The sequence below is a fragment of the Sarcophilus harrisii genome, chromosome 2 (assembly GCF_902635505.1).
Source record: "Sarcophilus harrisii chromosome 2, mSarHar1.11, whole genome shotgun sequence".
NCBI lineage: Eukaryota > Metazoa > Chordata > Mammalia > Dasyuromorphia > Dasyuridae > Sarcophilus > Sarcophilus harrisii.
The window spans coordinates 66,985,221-66,997,534 of record NC_045427.1 but is presented as its reverse complement, the minus strand read 5'-3'; positions in this window follow the sequence as shown (position 1 = coordinate 66,997,534).

Here is a 12,314-nt window from a genome sequence, read left to right as displayed (position 1 = left end):
TCCTAAGAGTCATTTTGCTGTACAAAAAGAATCGGACTTTGAAATAGTGTACTATTAGTCTGTGAAGGAAATAAAAAATGGAGGTGGACCAAAATATAGGGATGGGGAATTTTATGTAATGGTTCATAGTCATCTCCCAGAATTCTTTCGCTGGATGTAGCTGGTTCAATTCATTACTGCTCTATTAGAGCTGCTTTGGTTCATCTCATTGTTGAAGAGGGCTATGTACATCGGAATTGATCATCATATAGTATTGTTGTTGAAGTATATAATGATCTCCGGGACCTGCTCATTTCACTCAGCATCAATTCATGTAAGTCTCTCCAGGCCTTTCTGAAATCCTCCTGCTGGTCATTTCTTACCAAACAATAATATTCCATAATATTCATATACCACAATTTATTCAGCCATTCTCCAATTTATGTGCATCTACTCAGTTTCCAGTTTCTGGCCATTACAAAGAGACCTGCCACAAACATTCTTACACATACAGGTCCCTTTCCCTTTTTAAAGATCTCTTTGGGATATAAGCCCAGTAATATCACTGGTGGATCAAAGAAAATGCACAGTTTGATAAGTTTTTTGAGCATAGTTCTAAATCCAGAATGGCTGGATGTATTCACAATTCCACCAACAATGTATCAGTGTCCCAGTTTTCCCACATCTCCTCCAACATTCAACATTATCTTTTCCTGTCATCCTAACCCATATGACAGGTATGTAGTGGTATCTCAGAGTTGTCTTAATTTGTATTTCACTGATTATGGAGCATCTTTTCATATGGCTAGAAATAGTTTCCATTTCTACATCTGAGAATTGTCTGTTCATATTCTTTGACCATTTATCAATTGGAGAATGGCTTGATTTCTTATAAATTAGAGTCGATTCTCTATATATTTTAGAAAGGAGGCCTTTATCAGGACCTTTGACTGTTAAAATGTTTTCCCAGTTTATTGCTTCCCTTCTAATTTTGTCTGTATTAGTTTTGTTTGTACAAAAGCTTTTCATTTTGATATAATCAAAATTTTCTATTTTGTGATCAATAATGATCTCTATTTCTTCTTTGGTCACAAATTCCTTCATCCTCCACAGGTCTGAGAGATAAACTATCCCATGTTCTTCTAATTTATTTATATTCTCATTCTTTATTCCTAGGCCGTGAACCCATTTTGACCTTATTTTGGACTATGGTATTAAGTGTGGGTTAATGCCTAATTTCTGCCATACTAATTTACAATTTCCCAGCAGTTTTTGTCAAACATTGAATTTTTACCCCACAAGCTTGGGGTCTAGATTATTGAAGTTATAGACTATTTTGTCATTTGAACCTAACCTATTCCACTGATCAAGTAGTCTATTTCTTAGCCAGTACCAAATGGTTTTGGTAATCACTGCTTTATAATATAATTTTGGATCTGGTACAGCTAGGCCACCTTCATTTGATTTTTTTTTTATTAGTTCCCTTTAAAGTCTTGACCTTTTGTTCTTCCAGATGAATTTTGTTGTTATTTTTTCTAGGTCATTAAAATAGTTTTTTGGGAGTCTGATTGGTATAGCACTAAATAAATAGATTAGTTTAGGTAGTATTGTCCTTTATTACATGTTCTCGTCCTATCCAAAAGCACTTAATATTTTTCCAGTTGGTTAAATGCAACTTTACCTGTGTGGAAAGTGTTTTGTAGTTTTGCTTATGTAATTCCTGACTTTCCCTTGGCAGATAGATTCCCAAATATTTTATACTATCAACAGTTACTTTAAATGACATTTCTCTTTGTAACTCTAACTGTTGAATTTTGTTAGTGGTGTATAAGAGTGCTGATGACCTGTGTGGGTTTATTTTGTATCCTGCAACTTTGTTAAAGTTGTGGATTATTTCTAATAGTTTTTTAGTAGACTCTCTTGGGTTCTCTAAGTATACCATCATATCATCAGTAAAGAGTGATAATATGGTTTCCTCATTACCTGCTCTAATTCCTTTAATCTCTTTCTCAACTCTTATTGCCAAAACTAGCATTTCTAATACAATATTGAATAGTAATGGTGATAGTGGGCAATCTTGTTTCACTCCTGATCTTATTTGGGAATGTTTCCAGTTTATCCCCATCATATATGATGCTTACTGATGTTTTTAAATAGATGCTACTGATTATTTTAAGTAAAAGTCCATTTATTCCTATACTCTCAAATGTTTTGAATAGGAATGAATGTTGTATTTTATCAAATGCTTTTTCTGCATCTATTGAGATGATCATATGCTTTTTGTTAATTTGGTTATTGATATAGTCAATTATGCTAATAGTTTTCCTAATATTGAACCAGCCCTGCATTCGTGATATAAATCTTACTTGGTCATGGTGTATTAGCCTGGGAATGATTTCCTGTAATCATTTTTGCTAATATTTTATTTCAGATTTTAGCATCAATATTCATAAGGGAAATTGGTCTATAATTTTCTTTCTCTATTTTCAACCTACCTGGTTTAGATATCAGTACTATGTCTGTGTCATAAAAGAAATTTGGTAAGAGTCCTTCATTCTCTAGTTTTTCAAATAGTTTATGTAGCGTTAGAGTTAATTATTCTTTAAATGTTTGGTAGAATTCAGATATAAATCCATCTGGGCCTGGGGTTTTTTCTTAGGGAGTTGATTAATAGCTTGTTCTATTTATTTTTTTATAAAATGGGACTATTTAAGCAATTTATTTCCTCCTCTGTTAATTTGGGAAGCCTATATTTTTGAAGGTAGCCATCCATTTCACTTAGGTTATCAAATTTATTGGCATAAAGTTGGGCAAAGTAACTTGTTATCCTTGCTCTAATTTCCTCTTCATTGGTGGAAAGTTATCCCCTTTCATTTTTAAGACTAACAATTTGATTTTCCTCTTTCCTTCTTCTAATCAGATTTACCAAAGGTTTATCTATTTTATTGGTTTTTCATAAAACCAAATCTTAGTTTTATTTATTAATTCAATAGGTTTTTTTTTTACATTTAATTTTATTACTTTCTCCTTTTAATTTTAGAATTTCAAGTTTAGTACTTGATTGGGGGGTTTTAATTTGGTCTTTTTCTAGCTTTTTAAGTTGTAAGCCCAATTCATTGATCTTCTCTTTTTCTATTTTATTCAAGTAAGCTTCTAAAGCTTTCCCCTTATTACCGCTTTGGATGCATTCCACAAATTTTGGTATGATGTCTCATTGTTATCATTTTCTTGGGTGAAATTATTAATTGTGTCTATAATTTGCTGTTTCACCCAATCATTCTTTAGGATAAGATTATTTAGTTTCCAATTACTTTTTGTTCTATTTACCCCTAGCTTTTTGTTGAATGTAGTTTTTATTGCATCATGATCTGAAAGGAATTCACTTACTATTTATTCCTTTCTGCATTTAATTTTGAGGTCTTTATATCCTAATATATGGTCAATTTTTGTATAGGTTCCATGAACTGCTGAATATACTCCTTCATGTCTCCATTCAGTTTTCTCCAAAGATCTAAAATCTACCTCTTTAACTTCTTTCTTATTTGTTTTGTAGTTTGATTTGTCTTATTCTGAGAGTGCTAGGTTGAAATCTCCCACGATTATAGTTTTGCTGTGTATTTCTTCTTGCAACTCTCTTAACTTCTCCTTTAGGAAGACCACTTGGTGCATATATGTTTACTATTGATATTGCTTCATTATCTATGCTATCCTTTAGCAATATATACTTTCCTACCTTATCTCTTTTAATTAGATCAGTCTTTGCTTTTGCTTGATCTGAGATTAGGATGGCTACCCCTTGTTTTTTTTACTTCACATGAAGCATAATAGATTCTCTTCCAGCCTTTTACCTTTACTCTGTATGTATCTTCCTGCTTTAAATGTGTTTCCTGTAAACAACATATTTTAGGTTTCTGACTTTTGATCCAGTCTGGTATCTGCCTCTGCTTTATGAGAGAATTTTCCTTTTCACATTTATGGCTAAAATTACTAATTCTGTATTTCCTGCCATTGTATTATCCCCAGATAATGCTTTTCTTTTTCTTTCCCCCCTTATCCCCTTCCCCAGTATTAAACTTAAGGGCACCACTTGTCTCACGCAGCTCTCCCTCTTTAGAATCCTTCCCACCCCCTTTGAATGCCTTCCCCTTTCTTATGCCTTTCCCTTATTACTCTTTTCCTTTTCCCTTTTCCTCTCCCATTTTTAAATTAGGTGACAGAAGTTTCTCTGTAAACCAAACATGTCAATTATTATCTCTTTGAGCCAAATCTGATGAGAGCAAGATTTACACAATGCTCCCCCCTCCCTTCTAAATTCCCTCAGATATGATAAGTTTCCTTTGCCTCTTCATGAGATGTCTTTTCCTCTTTTTATCTCCCCTTTTCCCTTTTTCTGATACTATCACCTTTCCATTTCTACTTCACTTTTTTGTGTTATATCAGCAAAACCAAATTATACATGCACTCTTTATATATGTCCACAACAGAAATACTGTTCTCTAGAGTTTTTTTTTTCCTTTTTTTGCTTCTCTTGAGTGCTGTAGTTGGAGGTCAAATTTATGTTTAGCTCTGTTTTTTTCATTAGAAACAAATGGAATTCACCTGTTTCATTAAATGTCCATCTTCTTCCCTGGAAGAAAATGCTCAGCTTAGATGGGTAGTTTATTCTTGGTCGCATTACAAGTTCTTTTGCCTTTTGGAATATCAGATTCCAGGCCCTTTGTTCTTTTAATGTGGAAGCAGCTAGATCCTGAGTGATCTTTATTGTGGCACCTGGGTATTTGAATTTTTTTTTTCTGGCTGCTTATAATACTTTTTTCTTAGTCTGATAGTTCTGATGTTTAGTCACAATATTCCTTTAGTCCTTGGAGTTTTTCTTTTAGGGTCTCTTTCCAAAGGTGTTCAATGACTTCTTTAAATGCCTATTTTACCTTCTGATTTTATTACTTCTGGGCAGTTCTCTTTGATGATTTCCTGTAAAGTAATGTGTAGGTTCTTTTTTCATCATAATTTTCAGGAAGTTCAGTAATTTTCAAATTATCTCTCCTTTTCCAGGTCTGTTGTTTTTCCAAGTAGATATTTGACATTTTTTCCTATTTTTTAATTTTTTTTTTTTTTTGGTTTTACTTGACTGATACTTGATGTCACAATGGATCATTCATTTCTATTTGTTCAGTTCTGATTTTTAATGAGTTATTTTCATTAGTTTTTTTTGTTACTTTTTTTGTACATATACAATTGAATTTTTAAATGAGTTGTTTTGCTCTATGGAATATTTTTCCATTTTACTATTTTTTTTAACTGAGTTATTTTTCCAGTTCCAAAATTCTGTTTTCCTGGGAGTTTTTTTTATCTTTTCCAATTCCCAAATCCTACTTTACTGGGAGTTCTTTATCTTTTCCAATTCACAAATTTTGTTTCCTTGGGAGTTCTTTACCTTTTCCATTTCAAATTTCAGGAAGTTGTTTTCTTTTTCCACTTCATCAAATTTTTCTTTAAGTGAGTTATCTGTAAAGAGGTAAAGAGAAGGCAAGGGGAGAGAAAATAGAATAAGGTGGAGTATAAGATTTATTGCAGTGGAATAAAATATGTAGATTAATGGTAATAAGATAAAGAGGGAAGGAAAGGGAAGGAGAGAAGAGACAGGAGGAGGGATTCATGGGTGGGGAGAAGTTAAGTAATAGCAAGGAAAGTAGAAGTTGAATTAAAGTAAAAGAGTTATCGGATCTAACTTCAGATGGAAAGGTGATAAACTAATAGTATAGAATGAAACACACATAATTTTTTTTTTTGGACAGAGAATGGGAATTTGTTTGATTTGTTTATGTATATTTTTTAAAGAGTTTAGTTTTTCTTTTATTTTTGTCTTCAGTATGGGAGGGAGGAATACAAAAAGAGAGAAAATAGATTTTTTTAAATTAAAACGAATTAAAATTGAAAAAAAAAAGTAAAAAAGAGTTAAACAGGGATAAGAAATAAGAGACAGACAAAAACACTACAACAAGGATCAAGTAGAATTTATTAGAAAAATTGTATGGTTAGTTATTTTTGATATTAGGCAAAGTCAAATTTAAAGATTCAATATAGAGAGAAATTACATTATGTGTTGAACAGTTATTAATATTTTGGATTCATGTTTACATATGGATAGATGCATAGGCATATTGTGTATGTTTGAGTATATGTGGATATATGTATGTATGTAGGTCTATGTATATTTGTTTATAGATATATGTCTAGTTTCAGTAAAAAAAAAAAATCCAGCAAAGTAAAAAATAAAGGTGCTGTCAATACTTTTCTAAATTGATTTTTCAGTATAATAGATTGGGATGTTATTAAAAATTGAAGATCTCAGATTGCCATTGATAGAAAAAATGTTTCTGATGTGCTTATTGAATAAATGGGAAAACAGAGTAAGGACTTCTAATGAATAGGGCTAATTTTGTTTCTCTAAATTCAGATTTTTTGTTAAATGTATTTGCAAATTATCACTGTTGATGACTTTTTCCTGATATAGTAATATTGATTGATCATAGTTTACCTCCTGGAAACATTCAAACCACAAACCCATACAAGAAAAACATACCACATTTGGAAAGGAACAGCACAGTGGCTGGAAGCATTTTATATGATTGATGCTATTAACAAATCTGCTCTTCTTTCATCTTCATTTTGTATATAGTGATATGTTGCATTTCAACACCATTGAATACAATAGCTGAAATCATTGAGGTATTTATGAATGATTTTTACTATCACTATTCCATGATTCCCACTATTATAGACACAGATTCCTGCCATTTAAGAGCTGATCTATTCTCTTCATTAGAATTCAATACTGTGTTGTCTCTAACTATTCAGTTGCCACATATGTGACCCTTTGGAATGTTTACTTGAATTTATATTTATCTAGAAAATATATAGAATATTTTGGAAGTAAGTCTATTTTAATATTCTAAAGTAGCTCCATTTCTTGGCATATAATTTCAGTATTAAATTCTAAATCATTTTTTATGATGCTTTGAAAAAAAAAAAAAAACCTGTAAAGATGATGCTAAGGAATGACAATTAGAATACAATAAAAGAAGAGAGTGGTTGCCCTCAGGGAGTTTACATTCTAATAAATAGATGAGGGTAGGAGGAAGGTAGAAAAGTTGTTCATTGTCAAGGGATGATTTAATTTTTCATATGCATTGAGAGTTCAGAGTATAATACATAAAAAGTTCAAGTTTTATGTAATTAGTCATTTTAAAATTGTACTGTGGATAATTCATAAAAGATGTCAGTGACTCTTTTGGATGCCAAAGATCTCTCATGGAACCCATTTAGAAATGTAATCTCTCAGAAAAATAAGCGTTTTTGAGAGTGATTAACAAGTAATTAATAAGTTAACAATTGATTAACAAGTAATGGGAAAAAATATAATGAAAGGTGGACTTATTCTAATGAGAGACTTGGAGGCATGGCTATCACTCACGGACAAAGAGAGACAATCTCAAATCAGGTCCTCACTAACCTTGGGAAATCTAAACAAAGGATCTGTCCCCACCCCCACCCCCAAGTGGATATCTAGATGGAGCAAATTTTGAGGGTAAGGACAGAGTTCCCTTTAAAAAAGAAATAACCCTGGATGTCCCCAACAATTGCTTATTTAGTAATCATTTCTGTCTGGATTCTTCATCAAATGAAGGTTCTCCCTGGAACTAACTAAATGGAGGAAGACTTGGAGAAGGAGATTATAGGGGTGGCTGTATCTTCAGTGACAAAGCCTTTGAAGCAGTGACAGGATGAGCAATATTTAAAGGGAGAGATAGCCACAGAGAGACTGACAGATACAGAAAGACTTACAAAAACTCCTTTATTGCTGTTATTCATTCTGGTTGTGACTTATCACTAAATGTGAGACTTTTTGAGTTAGTCACTTTTCCTGTCTTTCAGTGATCATGTTTCTTTACCTATACAAATGCCTTCTAAATAAATCTTTTTCATCTCTTAAATTCTGAGTCTAGAACAGAGAAGATTTAAATACTTTAACTGAATGCTTTCATTCCAGGGGCCTAATGATCTATATTTTATTGTTCTGCACTGATATTTAAGGAAGACCCTCCACTAAGAACATTGTTGTTCTAGTCTATGAACTAAAACTCAACAGTAGTATGACAATGACTAACCAAAGTCTTGAAGCTATAGATCTTCAGGACCTAACAGTACTAATAATGCCACAAAACTATTAACAGTTGATACAAATATCTCTGTGTTTGAAAAAAGTAAGTACAAAAACATATTTTTTCTAAGTTTATTTTCCTGAAAATCTATAAAGTTACTATTAAATTTAGTTCATCTTCACATCATACTTTTAGTATGCCTTCCCAAACTCCCATTCTATAGAGTTCTGCCATGACTAAAACTGATTTTCCCTCCGTGCCCTGTATACATATCAGGTGTCATGATTTCTCATGGCTTCTGACTATATAATCTCCCTTGACTTCTGAAAGGGTGACCTCCTTTAAAGTGGGGAACTGCAGTTTATTGGATGTTCGGTTCTCATGAAATTCCTGAATAAAGCTAATATTCTTCACTTTTTGAGAGACCTCTGAGAAGTCATTTTGAGTTAGGATATGCCATACCACACAATACTAATATATTTAAGTTAGCTAACATCACAAAATTAATCAATGGCAGAGTTGTAATTTGAATCCATGTCTTGGGAATCTCAATTCAGATTAAGGCATGTCTATGTCCTACAAACTTTATATGAATTATGAAGCTTTGGTATTATATTTATTAAGGAATCCTGAGCTTGACTAAGCAAAATAACTTAGTGGCATGTTAAGCCCTTTAAAATGTTGGTTAAAGTTATGAATTTCAGATTCTATGTTGACTTTTAAAGATTTCAAGATTATATTATGAATGTTTTTTCAGATTCATCCCAATAAAAATGACATCACTCTGGCTAATACAATCAGCCAATAAGTGAGCTATAATTATGTTTTTATCTGGGGAAGTATGCCAAGAAGTGTAGCAGGAGACATGCTTTTAGACAACAGAATCAAAAAAATGAAAATGAAATTCAGCCTCTGGTAACAAAATAATACTTTTTTTATATTATCAGAAGCATTTCTTCATTTTTTTTTGTACCCATATGTCAACACAATATATTTTATTGATGGAACCTTCCAGTTTATCTGACCAACAATGCCATACTTCTATGACATCCACCATGTCTCAGGCAGATGAAAATTTATTCAGCAAAGAATCATACTATACAGAGGAGCAGAACTCTTATAGACAAAGACCTTGTTAATTAGTTGTAATGAGAAATAAAATAGAATGATTTTGGCAACAACTGCGTGTTTCTAGAGTCATTCCAGTGAGTCATATTCTTGTTTATCAGGGAAATTTGATGTTCTGAAACACATATTGAAATATTTGTGCCATGAAGCATACAATTTCAACTTTTTAAAATGTATATTATGAGGTTGCAAAGACTTCAACTATTGCCCTGGTAACAGACTTCCATCAATAGGATGGCTACAATCATGACAAGTGCTTTAGTCATGTGGACTTTTCAAACAAACAATATATATACAATGCAATGAACCCAAATATTTTGCATCCACTTTTTAAATCTATGCTAAAGGCAGCAGAATAATGGAAAGGGGGGAAAAAAGGCAGCATAAATTAATTACAGGAGGATGGGTAAAGAGTAGCAGAAGATGGGCTGGCATGAACATGTGATCAATATCATTAGAAGGAATAGCTACATTAATGAGATCATAGACATAAATATTTTGATTATAATGAAGATAATAAATGTATAACATTCATGTGTATGATAAAAGGTCAATGCATTTCTTTTTTTTTTTTTTTTTTTCCTTTTTGCTGAGGCAATTGGGTTAGGTGACTTGACCAGGGTCACACTGCTAGGAAGTGTTAAGTGTCTAATGTCAGATTTGAACTTGTGTCCTCCTGACTTCAGGGCTGGTGCTCTATTCACTGTGCCACCTAGTTGGCCCACAAATAGGCTTTTAACAATTAGTTCATTGTTTTTATCATTTTCAACATTTCTGGCACAATAAGAAATTATGAAGGATAATTTATTATTTATTTCTTAGATCTTTAGGATAAATACCAAGTCTAAAACAAATGATCAGTATAGATAAGAAAGAAGTACTTTTCTGTATCTCCCTGAGAAATCATTCTCCTTTGCAGAGGTAGGAAATTACTGTATGGGATAATTTACCTACTGCAAAACTCAGTTCAAGTGAAGGTTGGTTTGATTTTTTTTTTTTTTTATTATTTAATTTTACTTTTTGTACCTCATTACAAGCAGGGAAAGGGGAAAGAAAGAAAGCTGTATTTGGGAATTAATATGAAAACAAAAATATGGTAATAATTTCTTAAAGTTAAAAAAGGAATTCTGTTATCTTTAATGCATATTTATGTGTGTATCTTTCTATCTATCTATCTCTATATCTATAGATATGAATAAGAAGATCAAAATTAGCATACAGAGAGATCTGACAAATTCTTCAGCAGGATTGCTAGTAGAAGAGGAATTCTTAATCATTTTGTTTGGTGTGTTATTGACCTCATTGGTAGTCTGGTGAAGTCAATGAATTACTTTTCCAAATAATATCTTTAAATCCATAAAATTAAATTCATAGACTTACAAAGGAAAATGATTATCTTGAAATAGACATCTATCTATATTTCCTTCATCCATCCATCTATCTATCTTTTATCTATCTGTCTATCCATCACCTATCTGTCTATCTATCTATCACCCATGCAAATGAGTTCACTTACCACAGGTAAAGAATCTATACTAGGAATGTAGGTAGGGGGTAGGGAACATTATATTAAGGGAAGAGAAAAGAACATATCTGAAGCCTAATATCTAGTACCTAAGTCTACTGGGTTTCATACTTCCCCAAATAGCCATATACTTCAATCCACCTCACTGTAAAGTACATTCTAATCATTGGACTGATAACTGTTCAACTCCTTTTTTACCTCCAATGTTGGGATCCTATAACTATAGTTATTTCTTTTTTCATTTTAGCTGAGTCAAACTGAGAAAAAACTGAAGTTTTAACATGGAAACAAGACATGTCTATGTCCTACAAAGTTTGTATGAATTGTGAAGCTTTGGGACTATATTTATTAGGGAATCCTGAGCTTGGCTGAGCAAAATAACTTAGTGGCAGTTTTAAGACCTTTAAATTGCCGGCTAAAGTTCTGAATTTCAAATTTTATGTTGACTTCTAAAGAAGGAGAAAATGCATCCAACAGGGAGGAGAGTATAATAACTGAAAATAGATATAGATACAAGTGAAGGAAGAAAAATTATCAAGAAACTTGACAAATTTCATCAGACAAGAATGCTCTACAGATATAAGAAAAGAGCTACACTTTAGTTTGGAAACATATATCTTACTCTCTTAAACCCACTTTTAGCATTGACATATTGTGAATATTTATAGAAGGCTATGGGTCAAGATTTTCAGGCAAACATTTTTATACCAACTATTCTTCTATACCATTTTAAAAAGTCTTGGTTAATAGGCAAAGCCTCCCATTTCATCCAGGGCCATCTGCAGTCCTCTTGATCTGTATCTTGCCACTGAACCTACATGTTCTAGATTGGAAAGTGAGGTAGATGACCTTGCACAGCCCTTCTTCACTTAAATCCAGTTCATTTGCATAACCTTCCTGATGTCATATTCCTCTTCTAGAAGGAAGGACAAATACCAACACTAACAAGAAATAGGCGCACACACACACACACACACATACATATATATTGTGTATATATATATATATATATATCTGTATCTATACATGTGTGTATGTATATATGTGTATGTGCATACATATACAAGAATGTGTTTATACACATAATACACATATGTATATATGCTAATTTGTTGGAATAGATAATCTATAAAGGCCTTTCTAAATCTCTGTATTATATTCCCATGATTTTTAATTTTATCTGATCCTTGCAGGATTTCTATAAAGCAGTGTTTCTCCAACTTTTTTGTTTTAGGGACTCTCAGGTGTCCCTCTATCAAATTTGTCCTGATCTATACTTTGTCCTTGTATTCAGATAGCTCTGGAAGAGAGGATGAGACCATGCAAAGCCTTTTCTTACTTAAATACAACTCATTTATGGATTATGACATCTCATTCCTGATGTCATATTGAAGTTCCATTTGAACAGTGAAGCTCCTCCCTCCTTCCCTCTTCCTTTCTTCTCTCCTTTCTTTCTTTCTCCCTCCTTCCCTCCCCCTTCTCTCCTTCCCTTCCTTTCTTCCTTCTTTCCTTTCTTCCTT